Here is a 24,198-nt window from a genome sequence, read left to right as displayed (position 1 = left end):
CTGGTTTATCAGTCTGTTTCTTAGTGCCGGTTTGAAGTTCCTGCAGTTTTCACTGTAAAACCGATTTGGAGCTAGTACCTCCGCATATATATATATATGGAGCGTAGTTTGCAACTGTAAAGAAACTTTGTGTTCCCAACAAGCTACGTGCAGGACGGCTTTCACACTCACTTATCTCTCAGAAATGAGCAAGTGTAGAGACGTTCGTTCATCTAGCCCAAATGGAACGGCTTGCACGAGAAAGTTTTACTCTGGAATCTCACTCTTTTTCCTAGTGCCGGTTTGAAGTTAATGCACTTTTCACTGTAAAACCGAGTTGGAGCTTGAACATCCCCATATATATTTAAGGAGCGTAGTTTGCAACTGAAAAGAAGCTTTGTGTTCCCAACAAGCTAGGTGAAAGAAGGCTTTAACACACACTTTTCTCTCAGAACTGATGATGTGGAGAGTCGTTCCTTCATCCAGCACAAACGGAACGGTTTGCAGGAGAATCTTTTACACTAGGTTCCCAGTCTGTTTCCTACTGCCGGATTGAAGTTCCTTCAGTTTACACTGTAATACAGAGTTGGTGCAAGTACTTCCCCATATATATATATGGAGTGTAGTTTGCAACTTAAAGGAAACTTTATGTTCCCAAAAAGCTAGGTGTAGAACGGCTTCCACAAACTTATGTCTCAGTACTGAACATGTGGAGAGAATTTCGTTCATCTAGCCCAAAGGGAACGGGTTGCAGGAGAAACTTTTATACTTGGTTCTCAGTCTGATTCAAACTGCCGGTTTGAAGTTCCTTCAGTTTTCACTGTAAAACCGAGTTGGAGCTGGAACATCCCCATATATATATATGGAATGTAGTTTGCAAGGGAAAAGAAACTTTATGTTCCCATCAAGCTAGGTGAAGTTCGGCTTTCACACATACTTGTCTCTCAGAACTGAGCATGGTAGAGGCGTACGTTCATCTAGCACAATGCGAACGGTTTGCAGGAGACAATTTAAACCTGGTTTCTCAGTCTGTTACCTAGTGCCGGTTTTAAAGTTCGTGCAGTTTTCCTTGTAAAACCGATTTGGAGCTAGTACCTCCCTATATATATGTATGAAGTTTAGTTTGCAACTGAAAAGAAACTATGTGTTTCCAACAAGCTAGGTGAAGGACGACTTCCACACACAAATTTCTCTCAGAAATGTGCATGTGGACAGACCTTCGTTCATCTAGCACAAATGGAACGGTTTGAAGGGGAAACTTTTACTCTGCTTTCTCAGTCTGTTTCTAAGTGCCGGTTTGAAGTTCCTTCAGTTTTCACTGTAAAACCGAGTTGGAGCTAGTACTTCCCCATATATATATATGGAGTGTAGTTTGCAACTTAAAGGAAACTTTATGTTCCCAAAAAGCTAGTTGAAGTAAGGCTTTGACACACAATTATATCTCAGTACTGAGCATGTGGAGAGACTTTCGTTCATCTAGCTCAAAGGCATCGGGTTGCAGGAAAACTTTTACTCTGGTTTCTCAGTCTGTTTCCTAGGGCCGGTATGAAGTTCCTGCACTTTTACTGTAAAACCGATTTGGAGCTGGTACCTCCCCATATATATGTACGGAGTGCAGTTTGCAACTGAAAAGAAATTTTGTGTTCCCAACAAGTTAGGTGAAGGACGGCTTTACACACACTTACCTCTCAGAACTGAGCATGGGAGAGACGTTCGTTCATCTAGCAAAAAGTGAACGGTTTGCAGGAGAATATTATACACTGGTGTCTAAGTATATTTCCAACTGCCGGCTTGATATTCCTGCATTTTTCACTGTAAAACCGTTTTGGAGGTACTACCTACCCATATATATGTATGGAATGGAGGTTGCAACTGATAAGAAACCTTGTGTTTCCAACAAGCTAGGTGAAGGACGGCTTTAACACACACTTATGTCTCAGAACTGAGCTTGTGGAGAGACGTTCGTTCATCTAGCAAAATAAGAACGGATTGTAGAAGAAACTTTTACTCTGGTTTCTCAGTCTGTTTTCTAGTGCCGGTTTGAAGTTCCTGCAGTTTCCAGTGTAAAACCGATTTGGAGCTAGTACCTCCCCATATATATAAATGGAGTGTAGATTGCAACTGAAAAGAAACTTTGTGTTCCCAACAAGCTAGGTGAAGGACGGTTTCACACACACTTATGTCTCATTACTGAGCAGGTGGAGAGACATTCGTTCATCTAGCACAAAGGAAACGTGTTGCAGGAGAAACATTTACTCTGGATTCTCAGTCTGTTTCCTAGTGCCGGTTTGAAGTTCCTGCAGTTTTCACTGTAAAACCGAGTTGGAGCTTGTACCTCCCCATATATATGTACGGAATGGAGTTTGCAATTATAAAGAAACTTTGTGTTCCCATCCAGCTAGGTGAAGTTCGGCTTTCACACACACTTGTCTCTCAGAACTGAGCATGGGAGAGACGTTCGTTCATCTTGCACAATGGGAAAGGGTTGCAGGATACAATTTAACCACGGTTTCTCAGTCTGTTTCCTAGTGCCGGTTTTAAAGTTCGTGCAGTTTTCCTTGTAAAAGCGATTTGGAGTTAGTACCTCCCTATATATATGTATGAAGTGTAGTTTGCATTTGAAAAGAAACTATGTGTTCCCAACAAGCTAAGTGAAAGTCGGCTTTCACACACAATTGTCTCTCAGAACTGAGCATGTGGAGAGACTTACGTTCATCTAGCAAAATGTGAACGGATTTTAGGAGAAATTTTTACTCCTGTTTCTCAGTCTGTTTCCTAGTGCCGGTTTGAAGTTCCTGCAGTTTTCACTGTAAAACCGATTTGGAGCTAATACCTCCCCATATATATGTATGGAGGGAAGATTGCAACTGAAAAGAAACTTCGTGTTGCCAACAAGATAGGTGAAGGTCGGCTTTCACACACACTTGTCTCTCAGAACTGAGCATGGGAGAGACGTTCGTTCATCTAGCACAGTGGGAACGGGTTGCAGGAGGCAATTTAACCCTGGTTTCTCAGTCTGTTTCAAAGTGCGGGTTTTAAAGATGGTGCAGTTTTCCTTGTAAAAGCGATTTGGAGCTAGTACCTCCCTGTATATATGTATGATGAGTAGTTTGCAACTGAAAAGAAACTATGTGTTCCCAACAAGCTAGGTGAAGGACGGATTTCACACACACTTTCCTCTCAGAAATGTGCATGTGGAGAGACTTTCGTTCATCTAGCACAAATGGAACGGGTTGAAGGGGAAACTTTTACTCTGGTTTCTCAGTCTGTTTCTTAGTGCCGGTTTGAAGTTCCTGCAGTTTTCACTGTAAAACCCAGTTGGAGCCAGTACCTCCGCATATATATGTATGGAGTGTAGTTTGCAATTGAAAATAAACTTTGTGTTCACAACAAGCTAGGTGAAGGACGGCTTTCACACCACTTATTTCTCAGAAATGAGCATGTGGAGAGACTTTCTTTCATCTAGCAAAATGTGAACGGATTGTAGTAGAAATTTTTACTCTGGTTTCTCAGTCTGTTTCCTAGTGCCGGTTTGAAGTTCCTGCAGTTTTCACTGTAAAACCGAGTTGGAGCTAGTAATTCCCCATATATATATATGGAGTTATTTTGCAACTTAAAGGAAACTTTATGTTCCCAAATAGCTAGTCCAAGGACGGCTTTCACACACACTTATGTCTCAGTACTGATCATGTGGAGAGACGTTCGTTCATCTAGCACAAAGGGAACGGGTTGCAGGAGTAACTTTTACTCTGGTCTCTAAGTCAGCTTCCTAGGGCCGGTATGAAGTTCCTGCACTTTTCACTGTAAAATGGAGTTGGAGCTCGTACCTCCCCATATATATGTACGGAGTGGAGTTTGCAACTGAAAAGAAAATTTGTGTTCCCAACAAGCTAGGTGAAGGACGGCTTTCACACACACTTGTCTCTCAGATCTAAGCATGTGTAGGGACGTTCGTTCATGTAGCACAAAGGGAACGATTTGCAGGAGAAAATTTTACTCTGGTTTCTCAGTATTTTTCCTAGTGCCGGTTTGAAGTTAATGCAGTTGTCACTGTAAAACCGAGTTGGAGCTTGAACTTCCCCATATATATTTATGGAGCGTAGTTTGCAACTGAAAAGAAACTTTGTGTTCCCAACCAGCTAGGTGAAGGACGGCTTTCACACATACTTGTCTCTCAGAAATGAGCATGAGGAGATACGTTCGTTCATCTAGCACAAAGGGAACGGTTTGGAGGAGAAACTTTTACTCTGGATTCTCAGTCTGTTTCCTACTGCCGGTTTGAAGTTCCTTCAGTTTTCACTGTAAAACGGAGTTCGACCTGGAAACTCCTCATTTATATATATGGATTTTAGTTTGCAACTGAAAAGATAATTTGTGTTCCCATCAAGCTAGGTGAAGGTCGGATTTCACACACAATTTTCTCTCAGAACTGAGCATGGGAGAGTCGTTCGTTCATCTAGCACAAAGGGAACGGTTTGCAGGAGAAACTTTTACACTGGGGTCTAAGTCTATTTCCTAGTGCCGGATTGAATTTCCTGCAATTTCACTGTAAAAACGTTTTGGAAATACTACCTACACATATATATGTATGGAGTGGAGTTTGCAACTGAAAAGAAACTTTGTGTTCCCAACAAGCTAGGTGAACGACGGCTTCCACACCACTTATCTCTCAGAACTGAGTATGTGGAGAGACGTTCGTTCATGTAGCACAAATGGAACGGTTTGCAGGAGAAACTTTTACTCTGTTTTCTCAGTCTGTTTCCTACTGCCGGTTTGAAGTTCCTTCAGTTTTCACTGTAAAACTGAGTTGAACCTGGAACCTCCTCATTTATATATATGGATTTTAGTTTGCAACTGAAAAGATAATTTGTGTTCCCATCAAGCTAGGTGAAGGACGGCTTTCACACACACATGTCTCTCAGATCTAAGCATGTGTAGAGACGTTCGTTCATGTAGCACAAAAAGAACGGTTTGCAGGAGAAAGTTTTACTCTGGATTCTCAGTCTGTTTCCTAGTGCCGGTTTGAAGTTCCTGCAGTTTACAATGTAAAACCGAGTTGGAGCTAGTAACACCCCATATATATGTATGGAGTGAAGTTTGCAACTTAAAGGTAACTTTATGTTCCCAAATACCTAGGTGAAGGACGGCTTTCACACACACCAGTCTCAGTACTGGACATGTGAAGAGACTTTCTTTCATCCTGCAAAAATGGAACGGGTTGCAGGAGAAACATTTACTCTGGTTTCTCAGTCTGTTTCCTAGGGCCAGTATGAACTTCCTGCACTTTTACTGTAAAACCGATTTGGAGCTGGTACCTCCCCATATATATATACGGAGTGCAGTTTGCAACTGAAAAGAAATTTTGTGTTCCCATCAAGCTAGGTGAAGGTCGGCTTTCACACACACTTGTCTCTCAGAACTGAGCATGGGAGAGAAGTTCGTTCATCTAGCACAATGGGAACGGGTTGCAGGAGGCAATTTAACCCTGGTTTCTCAGTCTGTTTCAAAGTGCGGGTTTTAAAGATGGTGCAGTTTTCCTTGTAAAAGCGATTTGGAGCTAGTACCTCCCTGTATATATGTATGATGAGTAGTTTGCAACTGAAAAGAAATTATGTGTTCCCAACAAGCTAGGTGAAGGACGGATTTCACACAAACTTTTCTCTCAGAATTGTGCATGTGGAGAGACTTTCGTTCATCTAGCACAAATGGAACGGGTTGAAGGGGAAACTTTTACCCTTTTTTCTCAGTCTGTTTCTTAGTGCCGGCTTGAAGTTCCTGCAGTTTTCTCTGTAAAACCCAGTTGGAGCCAGTACCTCTGCATATATATGTATGGAGTTTAGTTAGCAACTTAAAAGAAAATTTGTGTTCCCAACAAGCTAGTTGTAGGACGGCTTTCACACACACTTATCTCTCAGAACTGAGCATGTGGAGAGACTTTCTTTCATCTAGCAAAATCTGAACGGATTGTAGTAGAAATTTTTACTCTGGTATCTCAGTTTCTTTCCTAGTGCCGGTTTGAAATTCCTGCAGTTTTCACTGTAAAACCGATTTTTAGCTAAAACCTCCCCATATATATGTATGGAGTGTAGTTTGCAATTGAAAAGAAACTTTGTTTTCCGAACAAGCTAGGTGAAGTACGGCTTTCACACACACTTATCTCTCAGAAATGAGCATGTGGAGAGACTTTCCTTCATCTAGCACAAATGGAAAGGTTTGCAGGAGAAACTTTTACTCTGGTTTCTCAGTCGGTTTCCAAGTTTCGGTTTGAAGTTCCTGCAGTTTACACTGTAAAACAGAGTTGAAACTAGTACCTACAAATATATATTTATGAAGTGTAGTTGGCAAGTGAAAAGACACTTTGTTTTCCCAACAAGCTAGGTGAAGGAAGGCTTTCACACACAATTGTCTCTCAGAACTGATGATGTGGAGAGACGTTCGTTCATCCAGCACAAACAGAACGGGTTGCAGGAGAAACTTTTACACTAGGTTCTCAGTCTGTTTCCTACTGCCGGTTTGAAGTTCCTTCAGTTTTCACTGTAAAACCGAGTTGGAGCTAGTACTTCCCCATATATATATATGGAGTGTAGTTTGCAACTTAAAGGAAACTATATGTTCCCAAAAATCTAGTTGAAGGACGGCTTTGACACACAATTATGTCTCAGTACTGAGCAAGTGGAGAGACTTTCGTTCATCTAGCACAAAGTGATCGGGTTGCAAGAGAAACTTTTACTCTGGTTTCTCAGTGTGTTTCCTAGGGCCAGTATGAACTTCCTGCACTTTTACTGTAAAACCGATTTGTTGCTGGTACCTCCCCATATATATATACGGAGTGCAGTTTGCAACTGAAAAGAAATTTTGTGTTCCCAACAAGTTAGGTGAAGGACGGCTTTACACACACTTACCTCTCAGAACTGAGCATGGGAGAGACGTTCGTTCATCTAGCACAAAGTGAACGGTTTGCAGGAGAATATTTTACACTGGGGTCTAAGTATGTTTCCAACTGCCGGCTTCAAATTCCTGCATTTTTCACTGTAAAACCGTTTTGGAGGTACTACCTACCCATATATATGTATGGAATGGAGGTTGCAACTGATAAGAAACCTTGTGTTTCCAACAAGCTAGGTGAATGACGGCTTTAACACACACTTATGTCTCAGAACTGAGCTTGTGGAGAGACGTTCGTTCATCTAGCAAAATAAGAACGGATTGTAGAAGAAACTTTTACTCTGGTTTCTCAGTCTGTTTTCTAGTGCAGGTTCGAAGTTCCTGCAGTTTCCAGTGTAAAACCGATTTGGAGCTAGTACCTTCCCATATATATGTATGGAGTGTAGTTTACAACTGAAAAGAAACTTTGTGTTCCCAACAAGCTAGGTGAAGGACAGCATTCACACACACTTATGTCTCATTACTGATCAGGTGGAGAGACTTTCGTTCATCTAGCACAAAGGGAAAGGGTTGCAGGAGAAACTTTTACTCAGGTTTCTCAATCTGTTTCCTAGGGCCGGTATGAACTTCCTGCACTTTTACTCTAAAACCGAGTTGGAGCTGTTACATCCCCATATATATATATGGAGTGGAGTTTGCAACTGAAAAGAAACTTTATGTTCCCAACAAGCTAGGTGAAGGACGGCTTTCACACACACTTATCTCTCAGAACTGAGCATGTGGAGATACGTTCGTTCATCTAGCACAAAGGGAACGGGTTGCAAGGGAAATTTTACACTGGGTTCTCAGTCTGTTTCAAACTGCCGGTTTGAATTTCCTTCAGTTTTCACTGTAAAACGGAGTTGGACCTGGAACCTCCACATATATATATATGTATTTTAGTTTGCAACTGAAAAGATACTTTGTGTTCTCATCAAGCTAGGTGAAGGTCGGATTTCACACACAATTTTCTCTCAGAACTGAGCATGGGAGAGACGTTCGTTCATCTAGCACAAAGGGAACGGTTTGCAGGAGAAACTTTTACACTGGGGTCTAAGTCTATTTCCTACTGCCGGATTGAATTTTCTGCAATTTCACTGTAAAAAAGTTTTGGAAATACAACCTACACATATATATATATGGAGTTATTTTGCAACTGAAAAGAAACTTTGTGTTCCCAACAAGCTAGGTGAAGGACGGCTTCCACACCACTTATATCTCAGAACTGAGCATGTGGAGAGTCGTTCTTTCATCTAGCACAAAGGGAACGGTTTGCCGGAGAAACTTTTACTCTGGATTCTCAGTCTGTTTCCAAGTGCCGGTTTGAAGTTCCTCCAGTTTTCACTGTAAAACCGAGTTGTAGCTAGTAACACCCCATATATATGTATGGAGTGAAGTTTGCATCTGGAAAGAAACTTTGTGTTCCCAACAAGCTAGTTGAAGGGAGGCTTTCGCACACACTTATCTCTCAGAAGGGAGCATGTGGAGAGACGTTCGTTCATCTAGCAAAAAGGGAACGGGTTGCAGGAGAAACATTTACACTGTGTTCTCAGTCTGTTTCAAACTGCCCGTTTGAAGTTCCTTCAGTTTTCACTGTAAAAGCGAGTTGGAGCTTGTACCTCCCCATATATATATACGGAATGGAGTTTGCAATTGTAAAGAAACTTTGTGTTCCCATCCAGCTAGGTGAAGTTCGGCTTTCACACACACTTGTCTCTCAGAACTGAGCATGGGAGAGACGTTCTTTCATCTTGCACAATGGGAAAGGGTTGCATGATACAATTTAACCCCGGTTTCTCAGTCTGTTTCCTAGTGCCGGTTTTAAAGTTCCTGCAGTTTTCCTTGTAAAAGCGATTTGGAGCTAGTAACTCCCTATATATATGTATGAAGAGTAGTTTGCATTTGAAAAGAAACTATGTGTTCCCCACAAGCTAGGTGAAGTTCGGCTTTCACACACAATTGTCTCTCAGAACTGAGCATGTGGAGAGACGTTTGTTCATCTAGCAAAATGTGAACGGATTGTAGGAGAAATTTTTACTCCTGTTTCTCAGTCTGTTTCCTAGTGCCGGTTTGAAGTTCCTGCAGTTTTCACTGTAAAACCGATTTGGAGCTAATACCTCCCCATATATATGTATGGAGGGTAGATTGCAACTGAAAAGAAACTTCGTGTTGCCAACAAGCTAGGTGAAGGACGACTTTCACACACACTTATCTTCCAGAAACGAGCATGTGGAGAGACTTTCGTTCATCTAGCACAAATGGAACGGTTTGCAGGAGAAACTTTTACTCTGGTTTTCCAGTCTGTTTCCTAGTGCCGGTTTGAATTTCCTGCAGTTTTCACTGTAAACCCGTGTTGGAGCTAGTAATTCCCCATATATATATATGGAGTTATTTTGCAACTTAAAGGAAACTTTATGTTCCCAAATAGCTAGTTCAAGGACGGCTTTCACACACACTTATGTCTCAGTACTGATCATGTGGAGAGACGTTCGTTCATCTAGCACAAAGGGAACGGGTTGCAGGAGTAACTTTTACTCTGGTTTCTAAGTCTGTTTCCTAGGGCCGGTATGAAGTTCCTGCACTTTTCACTGTAAAATGGAGTTGGAGCTCGTACCTCCCCATATATATGTACGGAGTGGAGTTTGCAACTGAAAAGAAAATTTGTGTTCCCAACTAGTTAGCTGAAGGACGGCTTTCACACACATTTATCTTTCAGAACTTAGCATGTGGAGTGACGTTATTCATCTAGCACAAATGGAACGGGTTGCAGGAGAAACTTTTACTCTGGTCTCTAAGTCAGCTTCCTAGTGCCGGTTTGAAGTTCCTGCAGTTTTCACTGTAAAAGCCAGTTGGCGCTAGTAAATACCCATATATATATTTGGAGTGGAGTTTGCAACTGAACAGAAACTTTGTGTTCCCAACAAGCTAGGTGAAGGACGGCTTTCACACACACTTGTCTCTCAGAACTAAGCATGTGTAGAGACGTTCGTTCATGTAGCACAAAGGGAACGATTTGCAGTAGAAAGTTTTACTCTGGTTTCTCAGTATTTTTCCTAGTGCCGGTTTGAAGTTAATGCAGTTGTCACTGTAAAACCGAGTTGGAGCTTGAACTTCCCCACATATATTTATGGAGCGTAGTTTGCAACTGAAAAGAAACTTTGTGTTCCCAACCAGCTAGGTGAAGGACGGCTTTCACACACACTTGTCTCTCAGAACTGAGCATGGAGAGATACGTTCGTTCATCTAGCACAAAGGGAACGGTTTGCAGGAGAAACTTTTACTCTGGTTTCTCAGTCTGTTTCTTACTGCAGGTTTGAATTTCCTTCAGTTTTCACTGTAAAACGGAGTTGGACCTGGAACCTCCTCATATATATATATGGATTTTAGTTTGCATCTGAAAAGATAATTTGTGTTCCCATCAAGCTAGGTGAAGGTCGGATTTCACACACAATTTTCTCTCAGAACTGAGCATGGGAGAGTCGTTCGTTCATCTAGCACAAAGGGAACGGGTTGCAAGGGAAACTTTCACACTGGGGTCTAAGTCTATTTCCTAGTGCCGGATTGAATTTCCTGCAATTTCACTGTAAAAACGTTTTGGAAATACAACCTACACATATATATGTATGGAGTGGAGTTTGCAACTGAAAAGAAACTTTGTGTTCCCAACAAACTAGGTGAAGGACGGCTTCCACACCACTTATCTCTCAGAACTGAGCATGTGGAGAGACGTTCTTTCATCTAGCACAAAGGGAACGGTTTGCAGGATAAACTTTTACTCTGGATTCTCAGTCTGTTTCCTAGTGCCGGTTTGAAGTTCCTGCAGTTTTCACTGTAAAACCGAGTTGGAGCTAGTAACACCCCATATATATATATGGAGTGGAGTTTGCATCTGGAAAGAAACTTTGTGTTCCCAACAAGCTAGTTGAAGGGCGGCTTTCGCACACACTTATCTCTCAGAAGGGAGCATGTGGAGAGACGTTCGTTCATCTAGCAAAAAGGGAACGGGTTGCAGGAGAAACATTTACACTGTGTTCTCAGTCTGTTTCAAACTGCCCGTTTGATGTTCCTTCAGTTTTCACTGTAAAAGCGAGTTGGAGCTTGTACCTCCCCATATATATGTACGGAATGGAGTTTGCAATTATAAAGAAACTTTGTGTTCCCATCCAGCTAGGTGAAGTTCGGCTTTCACACACACTTGTCTCTCAGAACTGAGCATGGGAGAGACGTTCGTTCATCTTGCACAATGGGAAAGGGTTGCAGGATACAATTTAACCCCGGTTTCTCAGTCTGTTTCCTACTGCCGGTTTTAAAGTTCGTGCAGTTTTCCTTGTAAAAGCGATTTGGAGCTAGTACCGCCCTATATATATTTATGAAGTGTAGTTTGCATTTGAAAAGAAACTATGTGTTCCCAACAAGCTAGGTGAAGTTCGGCTTTCACACACAATTGTCTCTCAGAACTGAGCATGTAGAGAGAATTTCGTTCATGTAGCAAAATGTGAACGGATTGTAGGAGAAATTTTTACTCCTGTTTCTCAGTCTGTTTCCTAGTGCCGGTTTGAAGTTCCTGCAGTTTTCACTGTAAAATCGATTTGGAGCTAATATATCCCCATATATATGTATGGAGGGTAGATTGCAACTGAAAAGAAACTTTGTGTTCCCAACAAGCTAGGTGAAGGACGGATTTCACACACACTTTTCTCTCAGAAATGTGCATGTGGAGAGACCTTCGTTCATCTAGCACAAATGGAACGGGTTGAAGGGGAAATTTTACTCTGGTTTCTCAGTCTGATTCTTAGTGCCGGCTTGAAGTTCCTGCAGTTTTCACTGTAAAACCCAGTTGAAGCCAGTACCTCCGCATATATATATATGGAGCGTAGTTAGCAACTGAAAAGAAAATTTGTGTTCCCAACAAGATAGTTGAAGGACGGCTTTCACACACACTTATGTCTCAGTACTGAGCATGTGGAGAGACGTTCGTTCATCTAGTACAAAGGGAAATGGTTGCAGGGGTAACTTTTACTCTAGTTTCTAAGTCTGTTTCCTAGGGCCGGTATGAAGTTCCTGCACTTTTCACTGTAAAATGGAGCTGGAGCTCGTACCTCCCCATATATATGTACGGAGTGGAGTTTGCAACTGAATAGAAAATTTGTGTTCCCAACTAGTTACCTGAAGGACGGCTTTCACACACACTTATCTTTCAGAACTTAGCATGTGGAGTGACGTTATTCATCTAGCACAAATGGAACGGGTTGCAGGAGAAACTTTTACTCTGGTTTCTAAGTCTGTTTCCTAGTGTCGTTTTGAAGTTCCTGCAGTTTTCACTATAAAAGCCAGTTGGAGATAGTACCTACCCATATATATATATGGAGTGGAGTTTGCAACTGAAAAGAAACTTTGTGTTCCCAACAAGCTAGGTGAAGGACGGCTTTCACACACACTTATCTCTCAGAACTGAGCATGTGGAGAGACTTTCTTTCATGTAGCAAAATGTGAACGGATTCTAGTAGAAATTTTTACTCTGGTTTCTCAGTCTGTTTCCTAGTGCCTGTTTGAAGTTCCTGCAGTTTTCACTGTAAAACCGATTTGGAGCTAATACCTCCCCATATATATGTATGGAGTGTAGTTTTCAATTGAAAAGAAACTTTGTTTTCCCAACAAGCTAGGTGAAGGACAGCTTTCACACACACTTATCTCTCAGAAATTAGCATGTGGAGAGACATTCGTTCATCTAGCACAAATGGAAAGACTTGCAGGAGAAACTTTTTCTCTGGTTTCTCAGTCGGTTTCCAAGTTTCGGTTTGAAGTTCCTGCAGTTTTCACTGTAAAACAGAGTTGAAACTAGTACCTACCAATATATATGTATGGAGTGTAGTTTGCAACTTAAAGGAAACTTTATGTTCCCAAAAAGCTAGTTGAAGACGGCTTTGACACACAATTATGTCTCAGTACTGAGCATTTGGAGAGACTTTCGTTCATCTTGCACAAAGGGATCGGGTTGCAGGAGAAACTTTTACTCTGGTTTCTCAGTCTGTTTCCTAGTGCCGGTATGAAGTTCCTGTAATTTTCACTTTAAAACCGAGTTGGAGCTACTACCTGCGCATATATATGTATGGATTGTAGTTTGCAACTTAAAACAAACTTTGTGTTCCAAACAAGCTAGCTAAAGGACGGCATTCCCACACACTTATATCTGAGAATTGAGTATATGGAGAGATCTTCGTTCATCTAGCACAAAGGGAAGGGTTTGCAGGACAAACTATTACTCTGGTTTCTCAGTCTGTTTCATAGTGCCGTTCTGAAGTTCCTGCAGTTTCACTGTAAAACCGAGTTGGAGCTAGTACCTCCCAATGTATAATTATGGAGTGTAGTTTGCAACTGAAAAGAAACTTTGTGTTCCCAACAACCTAGTTGAAGGACGGCTTTTACACACACTTATCTCTGAGAACAGAGTATGTGGATAGATGTTCGATCATCTAGCACAAAAGGAAAGGGTTGCAGGACAAAAGTTTACTCTGGTTTCTCAGTCTTTTTCCCAGTGCCGGTTTGAATTTCCAGCAGTTTTCACTTTAAAACTGTGTTGGAGGTAGTTCCTACCCATATATATGTAAGGAGTGTAGTTTGCAAATGAAAAGGAACTTTGTGTTCCCAACAAGCTTGGTGAAGGACGGCTTTCAAACACACTTATCTCTGAGTACTGAGTATGTGCAGAGACGTTCGTTCATCTAGCACATTGGAACGGGTTGCAGGAGAAACTTTTCCTCTGGTTTCTCAGTCTGTTTCCTAGTGGCGGTTTGAAGTTGCTGCATTTTTCACTGTAAAACCGAGTTGGAGCTAGTACCTCCCCATTTATATGTATGGAGTGTAGTTTTCATCTGAAAAGAATCTTTGTGTCCCCAACAACCTAGGTGAAGTACGGTTTTCACACACACTTATCTCTGAGAACTGTGTATGTGGAGAGACGTTCGTTCATCTAGCACAAAGGGAACGGTTTGCAGGAGAAACTTTTACTCTGGTTTCTCAGTCTCTTTCCTAGTGGAGGTTTGAAGTTGCTGCATTTTTCACTGTAAAACCGAGTTGGAGCTAATACCAACCCATAAAGGGGTATGGAGGGTAGTTTGCAAGTGAAAAGAAACTATGTGTTACTAACAAGCTAGGTGAAGGACGGCTTTCACACACACTTATCTCTGACAATTGAGTATATGGAGCGAACTTCGTTCATCTAGCACAAAGGGAAGTGGTTGCAGGACAAATTATTACTCTGGTTTCTCAGTCTGTTTACTAGTGCCGTTTTGTAGTACCTGCAGTTTTCACTGTAAAACCGAGTTGGACCTAGTACTTCCCCATATATACGCATGGAGTGTAGTTGGCAACTGAAAAGAAACTATGTGTTCCCAACAAGCAAGGTGAAGGACGGCTTTTACACACACTTATCTCTGCAAACTGAGTATGTGGAGAGACGTTCGTTCATCTAGCACAATGGGAACGGGTTGCAGGACAAAAGTTTACACTGGATTCTCAGTTTGTTTCCTAGTGGCGGTTAGATTTTGCTGCATTTTTCACTGAAAACCGAGTTGGAGCTAATACCAACACATATAGATGTATGGAGTGTAGTTTGCAACTGAAAAAAATTTTATGTTCCCAAAAATCTAGGTGAAGTATGGTTTTCACAAAATTTTCTCTGACAACTTAATATGTGGAAAGATGTTCGTTCATCTAGCACAAATGGAAAGGTTTGCAGGAGAAACTTTTACTCTTGTTTCTCAGTCGGTTTCCAAGTTTCGGTTTGAAGTTCCTGCATTTTTCACTGTAAAACAGAGTTGAAATTAGTACCTACCAATATATATGTATGGAGTGTAGTTTGCAACTGAAAAGAAACTTTGTTTTCCCAACAAGCTAGGTGAAGGACAGCTTTCACACACAATTGTCTCTCAGAACTGATGATGTGGAGAGACGTTCGTTCATCCAGCACAAACAGAACGGGTTGCAGGAGAAACTTTTACACTAGGTTCTCAGTCTCTTTCCTACTGCCGGTTTGAAGTTCCTTCAGTTTTCACTGTAAAACCGAGTTGGAGCTAGTACTACCCCTTATATATATATATGGAGTGTAGTTTGCAACTTAAAGGAAACTTTATGTTCCCAAAAAGCTAGTTGAAGGACGGCTTTGACACACACTTATTTCTCAGAACTGAGCATGTGGAGAGACGTTCGTTCATCTAGCACACAGTGAACGGTTTGCAGGAGAATATTTTACACTGGGGTCTAAGTATGCTTCCAACTGCCGGCTTGAAATTCCTGCATTTTTCACTGTAAAACCGTTTTGGAGGTACTACCTACCCATATATATGAATGGAGTGGAGTTTGCAACTGATAAGAAACCTTGTGTTTCCAACAAGCTAGGTGAAGGACGGCTTTCACACACACTTATTTCTCAGAAATGAGCATGTAGGGAGACGTTAGTTCATCTAGCCCTAATGGAAAGGGTTGCAGGAGAAACTTTTACTCGGATTTCTCATTGGGTTTCCAAGTGTCGGTTAGAAGTTCCTGCAGTTTTCACTGTAAATCAGAGTTGGAACCAGTACCTCCGCATATATATGTATGGAGCGTTGTTTGCAACTGGACAGAAAGTTTGTGTTCCCAAAAAGCTACGTGAAGGATGGCTTTCACACTCACTTATCTCTCAGAACTAAGCATGTGTAGAGACGTTCGTTCATGTAGCACAAAGGGAACGATTTGCAGGAGAAAGTGTTACTCTGGTTTCTCAGTATTTTCCCTAGTGCCTGTTTGAAGTTTATGCAGTTGTCACTGTAAAACCTAGTTGGAGCTTGAACTTCCCCATATATATTTATGGAGCGTAGTTTGCAACTGAAAAGAAACTTTGTGTTCCCAACAAGCTAGATGAAGGACGGCTTTCACACACACTTGTATCTCAGAACTGATGATGTGGAGAGACGTTCGTTCATCCAGCACAAACGGAACGGGTTGCAGGAGAAACTTTTACACTGGGTTCTAAGTCTGTCTCCTTTTGCCGGCTTGAATTTCCTGCAGTTTTCACTGTAAAAACGAGTTGGAGCTTTTACCTCCCCATATATATATATGGATTGGAGTTTGCAACTGAAAAGAAACTTTCTGTTCCCAACTTGTTAGTTGAAGGACGGCTTTCACACACACTTATCTCTCAGAACTGAGCATGTGGAGAGACGTTGGTTCATCTAGCTTAATGGGAACGGGTTGTAAGGGAAATTTTCCACTGGGTTCTCAGTGTGTTTCAAACTGCCGGTTTGAAATACTTCAGTTTTCACTGTAAAACGGAGTTGGACCTGGAATCTCCTCATATATATATATGGATTTAATTTGCAAATGAAAAGATACTTTGTGTTCCCATCAAGCTAGGTGAAGGTCGGCTTCCACACACAATTTTCTCTCAGAACTGAGCATGGGAGAGACGTTCGTTCATCTAGCACAAAGGGAACGGTTTGCAGGAGAAACTTTTACACTGGGGTCTAAGTCTATTTCCTAGTGCCGGATTGAATTTCCTGCAATTTCACTGTAAAAACGCTTTGGAAATACAACCTACACATATATATGTATGAAGTGGAGTTTGCAACTGAAAAGAAACTTTGTGTTCCCAACAAGCTAGGTGAAGTACGGCTTCCACACCACTTATCTCTCAGAAATGAGCATGTGGAGAGACGTTCTTTCATCTAGCATAAAGGGAACGGTTTTGCTGGAGAAACTTTTACTCTGGATTCTCAGTCTTTTTCCTAGTGCCGGTTTGAAGTTCATGCAGTTTTCACTGTAAAACAGAGTTGGAGCTAGTAACACCCCATATATATGTATGGAGTGGAGTTTGCATCTGGAAAGAAACTTTGTGTTCCCAACAAGCTAGTTGAAGGAAGGCTTTCGCACACACTTATCTCTCAGAAGGGAGCATGTGGAGAGACGTTCGTTCATCTAGCAAAAATGGAACGGTTTGCAGGAGAAACATATACACTGTGTTCTCAGTCTGTTTCAAACTGCCGGTTTGAAGTTCCTTCAGTTTTCACTGTAAAAGCGAGTTGGAGCTTGTACCTCCCCATATATATGTACGGAATGGTGTTTGCAATTGTAAAGAAACTTTGAGTTCCCATCAAGCTAGGTGAAGGTCGGCTTTCACACACACTTGTCTCTCAGAACTGAGCATGGGAGAGACGTTCGTTCATCTAGCACAAATGGAACGGTTTGCAGGAGAAACTTTTACTCTGTTTTCTCAGTCTGTTTCCTACTGCCGGTTTGAAGTTCCTTCAGTTTTCACTGTAAAGCCGTGTTGGAGCTAGTAATTCCCCATATATATATATGGAGTTATTTTGCAACTTAAAGGAAACTTTATGTTCCCAAATAGCTAGTTCAAGGACGGCTTTCACACACACTTATGTCTCAGTACTGAGCATGTGGAGAGACGTTCGTTCATCTAGCACAAAGGGAACGGGTTGCAGGAGTAACTTTTACTCTGGTTTCTAAGTCTGTTTCCTAGGGCCGGTATGAAGTTCCTGCACTTTTCACTGTAAAATGGAGTTGGAGCTCGTACCTCCCCATATATATGTACGGAGTGGAATTTGCAACTGAAAAGAAAATTTGTGTTCCCAACTAGTTAGCTGAAGGACGGCTTTCACACACACTTATCTTTCAGAACTTAGCATGTGGAGTGACGTTATTCATCTAGCACAAATGGAACGGGTTCCAGGAGAAACTTTTACTCTGGTTTCTAGGTCTGTTTCCTAGTGCCGGTTTGAAGTTCCTGCAGTTTTCACTGTAAAAGCCAGTTGGAGCTAGTACCTACCCATATATATATATGGAGTGGAGTTTGGAACTGAAAAGAAACTTTGTGTTCCCTACAAGCTAGTTGAAGGACTGCTTTCACACACACTTATCTCTCAGAAAGGATCATGTGGAGAGACGTTCGTTCATCTAGCACAATGGGAACGGGTTGCAGGAGAAACTTTTACACTGGGGTCTAAGTCTGTTTCCTACTGCCGGTTTGAAGTTCCTTCAGTTTTCACTGTAAAACCGAGTTGGAGCTAGTACTTCCCCATATATATATTTGGAGTGAAGTTTGCAACTTAAAGGAAACTTTATGTTCCCAAAAACCTAGGTGAAGCACGGCTTTCACACACACCTGTCACAGTACTGGACATGTGGAAATACATTCTTTCATCCACCAAAATGGAACGGTTGCAGGAGAAACATTTACTCTGGTTTCTCAGTCTGTTTCCTAGGGCCAGTATGAAGTTCCTGCACTTTTACTGTAAAATAGAGTTGGAGCTTGTACCTCCCTTTGTATATGTAAGGAATGGAGATTGCGACTGAAAAGAAACTTTGTGTTCCCATCAAGCTAGGTCAAGGTCGGATTTCACACACATTTGTCTCTAAGAACTGAGCATGGGACAGACGTTCGTTCTTCTAGCACAGTGGGAACGGGTTGCAGGAGGCAATTTAACCCTGGTTTCTCAGTCTGTTTCAAAGTGCGGGTTTATAGATCGTGCAGTTTTCTTGTAAAAGAAATTTGGACCTAGTACCTACCTATATATATGTATGAATTGTAGTTTGCAACTGAAAAGAAACTATGTGTTCCCAACAAGCTATGTGAAGGACAGATTTCACACACACTTTTCTCTCAGAAATGTGCATGTGGAGAGACCTTCGTTTATCTAGCACAAATGGAACGGGTTGAAGGGGAAACTTTTACTCTGGTTTCTCAGTCGGTTTCCAAGTTTCGGTTTGAAGTTCCTGCTGTTTTCACTGTAAAATAGAGTTGAAACTAGTACCTACCAATATATATGTATGGAGTGTAGTTTGCAACTGAAAAGAAACTTTGTTTTCCCAACAAGCTAGGTGTAGGACGGCTTTCACACACAATTGTCTCTCAGAACTGATGATGTGGAGAGACGTTCGTTCATCCAGCACAAACAAAACGGTTTGCAGGAGAAACTTTTACACTAGGTTCTCAGTCTGTTTCCTACTGCCGGTTTGAAGTTCCTTCAGTTTTCACTGTAAAACCGAGTTGGAGCTAGTACTTCCCCATATATATATATGGAGTGCAGTTTGCAACTTAAAGGAAACTTTATGTTCCCAATAAGCTAGTTGAAGGACGGATTTGACACACAATTATGTCTCAGTACTGAGCATGTGGAGAGACTTTCGTTCATCTAGCTCAAAGGGATCGGGTTGCAGGAGAAACTTTTACTCTGGTTTCTCAGTCTGTTTCCTAGGGCCGGTATGAAGTTCCTGCACTTTTACTGTAAAACAGAGTTGGAGCTGGTACCTCCCCATATATATGTACGGAGTGCAGTTTTCAAATGAAAAGAAATTTTGTGTTCCCAACAAGTTAGGTGAAGGACGGCTTTACACACATTTACCTCTCAGAACTGAGCATGGGAGAGACGTTCGTTCATCTAGCACAAAGTGAACGGTTTGCAGGAGAATATTTTACACTGGGGTCTAAGTATGTTTCCAACTGCCGGCTTGATATTCCTGCATTTTTCACTGTAAAACCGTTTTGGATGTACTACCTACCCATATATATGTAGGGAGTGGAGTTTGCAACTGATAAGTAACCTTGTGTTCCCAACAAGCTAGGTGAAGTACGGCTTTCACACACATTTATGTCTCAGAACTGAGCTTGTGGAGAGACGTTCGTTCATCTAGCACAATGTGAACGGATTGTAGGAGAAACTTTTACACTGGTTTCTGAGTCTGTTTTCTAGTGCCGGTTTGAAGTTCCTGCAGTTTTCACTGTAAAACCGATTTGGACCTAGTACCTCCCCATATATATTTATGGATTGTAATTTGCAACTGAAAATAAAATTTGTGTTCCCAACAATCTAGGTGAAGGACGGCTTTCACACACACTTGTCTCTCAGAAATGATGATGTGGAGAGACGTTCGTTCATCCAGCACAAACGGAACGGTTTGCAGGAGAAACTTTTACTCTGATTTCTCATTCGGTTTCCAAGTGTCGGTTTGAAGTTCCTGCAGTTTTCACTGTAAATCAGAGTTGGAGCCAGTACCTCCGCATATATATGTATGGAGCGTTGTTTGCAACTGGAAAGAAACTTTGTGTTCCCAACAAGCTAGGTGAAGGACGGCTTTCACACACACTTGTCTCTCAGAACTGATGATGTGGAGAGACGTTCGTTCATCCAGCACAAACTAAACGGTTTACAGGAGAAACTTTTACACCAGGTTCTCAGTATGTTTCCTACTGCCGGTTTGAAGTTCCTTCATTTTTCACTGTAAAACCGAGTTGGAGCTAGTACTTCCCCATATATATATATGGATTGTAGTTTGCAACTTAAAGGAAACTTTATGTTCCCAAAAATCTAGTTGAAGAACGGCTTTGACACACAATTATGGCTCAGTACTGAGCATGTGGAGAGACTTTCGTTCATCTAGCACAAAAGGAACGGGATGCAGGAGAAACTTTTACTCTGGTTTCTCAGTCAGTTTCCTAGGGCCGGTATGAAATTCCTGCACTTTTACTGTAAAACCGATTTGGAGCTGGTACCTCCCCATATATATGTACGGAGTGGAGTTTGCAACTGAAAAGAAAATTTGTGTTCCCAACAAGTTAGTTGAAGGACGGCTTTCACACACATTTATCTCTCAGAACTGAGCATGTGGAGAGACGTTCGTTCATCTAGCACAAAGTGAACTGGTTGCAGGGAAACTTTTACACTGGGTTCTCAGTTTGTTACAAACTGCCGGTTTGAAGTTCCTTCAGTTTTCACTGTAAGACCGAGTTGGAGCTGGAACATCCCCATATATATATATGGAGTGTAGTTTGCAAGTGAAAAGAAATTTTGTGTTCCCATCAAGCTAGGTGATGGTCGGCTTTCACACACACTTGTCTCTCAGAACTGAGCATGGTAGAGACGTTCTTTCATCTAGCACAATGGGAACGGGTTCCAGGAGACAATTTTCCTTTGGTTTCTCAGTCTGTTTACTAGTGCCGGTTTTAAAGTTCGTGCTCTTTTCCTTGTAGAACGGATTTGGAGCTTGTACCTCCCTATATATATGTATGAAGTGTAGTTTGCAACTGAAAAGAATCTACGTGTTCCCAACAAGCTATGTGAAGGACGGCTTTCACACAAAAATTTCTCTCAGAAATGTGCATGTGGAGAGACCTTCGTTCAACTAGCACAAAGGGAACGGTTTGCAGGTGAAACTTTTACACTAGGTTCTCAGTCTGTTTCCTACTGCCGTTGTGAAGTTCCTTTAGTTTTCACTGTAAAACCGATTTGGAGCTAGTACCTCCCCATATATATGTATGGAGTGCTGTTTGCAACTGAAAAGAAACTTTATGTTCTCATCAAGCTAGGTGAAAGTCGGCTTTCACACATACTTGTCTCTCAGAACTGAGCATGGTAGAGACGTTCGTTCATCTAGCACAATGCAAACGGGTTGCAGGACACAATTTAAACCTGGATTCTCAGTCTGTTTCCTAGTGCCGGTTTTAAAGTTCGTGCAGTTTTCCTTGTAAAACCGATTTGGAGCTAGTACCACCCTATATATATGTATGGAGGGTAGATTGCAACTGAAAAGAAACTTTCTGTTCCTAACAAGCTAGGTGAAGGACGGCTTTCACACACACTTATCTCTCAGAAATGAGCATGTGGAGAGACTTTCGTTCATCTCGCCCAAATGGAACGGTTTGCAGGAGAAAGTTTTACACTGGATTCTCAGTCTGTTTCCTAGTGACGGTTTGAAGTTAATGCAGTTTTCACTGTAAAACCGAGTTGGAGCTAGTACCTCCCCATATATATGTATGGAGTGGAGTTTGCAACTGAAAAGAAACTTTGTGTTCCCAACAAGCTAGGTGAAAGACGGCTTTCACACACAATTTTCTCTCAGAACTGATGATGTGGAGAGTCGTTCGTTCATCCAGCACAAACGGAACGGGTTGCAGGGGAAATTTTACACTGGGTTGTCAGTCTGTTTCAAACTGCCGGTTTGAAGTTCCTGCAGTTTTCACTGTAAAACCCAGTTGGAGCTAGTACCTCCGCATAAATATATATGGAGTGGAGTTTGCAACTGAAAAGAAATTTTCTATTTTCAACAAGCTATGTGAATGACAGCTTTAAAAAAGAGATATTTCTGAGAATTGAGTACGTAGAGAGACGTTCGTTCATTTGGCACAAAGGGAACGGTTTGCTGGAGAAACATTTACTCTAGTTTCTAAGTCTGTTTCCTAGTGCCGGTATGAAGTTCCTGTAGTTTTCACTTTAAAACCGAGTTGGAGCTACTACCTGCGCATATATATGTATGGATTGTAGTTTGCAACTAAAAACAAACTTTGTGTTCCAAACAAGCTAGCTAAAGGACGGCATTCACACACACTTATATCTCAGAATTGAGTATATGGAGAGATCTTCGTTCATCTAGCACAAAGGGAAGGGTTTGCAGGACAAACTATTACTCTGGTTTCTCAGTCTGTTTCATAGTGCCGTTCTGAAGTTCCTGCAGTTTCACTGTAAAACCGAGTTGGAGCTAGTACCTCCCAATGTATAATTATGGAGTGTAGTTTGCAACTGAAAAGAAACTTTGTGTTCCCAACAACCTAGTTGAAGGACGGCTTTTACACACACTTATCTCTGAGAACAGAGTATGTGGATAGATGTTCGATCATCTAGCACAAAAGGAAAGGGTTGCAGGACAAAAGTTTACTCTGGTTTCTCAGTCTTTTTCCCAGTGCCGGTTTGAATTTCCAGCAGTTTTCACTTTAAAACTGTGTTGGAGGTAGTTCCTACCCATATATATGTAAGGAGTGTAGTTTGCAAATGAAAAGGAACTTTGTGTTCCCAACAAGCTTGGTGAAGGACGGCTTTCAAACACACTTATCTCTGAGTACTGAGTATGTGCAGAGACGTTCGTTCATCTAGCACATTGGAACGGGTTGCAGGAGAAACTTTTCCTCTGGTTTCTCAGTCTGTTTCCTAGTGGCGGTTTGAAGTTGCTGCATTTTTCACTGTAAAACCGAGTTGGAGCTAGTACCTCCCCATTTATATGTATGGAGTGTAGTTTTCATCTGAAAAGAATCTTTGTGTCCCCAACAACCTAGGTGAAGTACGGTTTTCACACACACTTATCTCTGAGAACTGTGTATGTGGAGAGACGTTCCTTCATCTAGCACAAAGGGAACAGTTTGCAGGAGAAACTTTTACTCTGGATTCTCAGTGTGTTTCCTAGTGCCGGTTTGAAGTTCCTGTAGTTTTCACTGTAAAACCGAGTTGGAGCTACTACCTGCGCATATATATATATGGAATGTATTTAGCAACTGAAAAGTAACTTTGTGTTCCAAACAAGCTAGGTGAAGGAAGGCTTTCACACACACTTATCTCTGAGAATTGAGTATATGGAGAGATCTTCGTTCATCAAGCATAAAGGGAAGGGGTTGAAGGACAAACTATTACTCTGTTTCTCAGTATATTTCCTAGTGCCGGGTTGTAGTTCCTGCAAATGTCACTGTAAAACAGAGTTGGAGCTTGTAAAACCCCATATATATGTATGGAGTGTAGTTTGCAACTGAAAAGAAACTTTATGTTCCCAACAAACTAGGTGAAGGACGGCTTTCACACACACAAATCTCTGAGAAATTAGTATGTGGAGAGACATTCGTTCATCTACCACAAATGGAACGGTTTGCAGGAGAAACTTTTACTCTGGTTTCTCAGTCTGTTTCCTAGTGCCGGTAGGAAGTTCCTGCAGTTTTCACTATAAAACTGAGTTGGAGCTAGTTCCTCCCCATATATTAGTATTGTGTGTAGTTTGCAACTGAAAAGAAACTTTATGTTCCCAACAAGCTATGTGAATGACAGCTTTAAAACAGACATATATATGAGAACTGAGTACGTGGAGAGACGTTCGTTCATCTAGCACAAAGGGAAATGTATGCAGGAGAAACTTTTACTCTGGTTTCTCAGTCTGTTTCCTAGTGCCGGTTAGATGTACCAGCAGTTTTCACTGTAAAACTGAGTTGGAGCTATTATTTCCCCAGATATAAGTATGGAGTGTATATTGCAACTGAAAAGAACCTTTGTGTTCCCAACAAGCTAGGTGAAATAAGGTTTTCACACACACATTTCTCTGAAAACTGGGTATATGGAGAGATGTTCGTTTATCTAGCACAAAGGGAAGTGTTAGCAGAAGAAACTTTTACTCTTGTTTCTCAGTCTGTTTCCAAGTGCCGTTTTGAAGTTCCTGCAGTTTTCTCCGTAAAACCGATTTGGAGCTACTACCTCCCAATATATAATTATGGACTGT

Source organism: Camelus bactrianus, chromosome 15 (assembly GCF_048773025.1).
Source record: "Camelus bactrianus isolate YW-2024 breed Bactrian camel chromosome 15, ASM4877302v1, whole genome shotgun sequence".
NCBI classification, from domain to species: Eukaryota; Metazoa; Chordata; class Mammalia; order Artiodactyla; family Camelidae; genus Camelus; species Camelus bactrianus.
The sequence above is the reverse complement of the archived record's forward strand: the minus strand, read 5'-3'. Positions refer to the sequence as shown.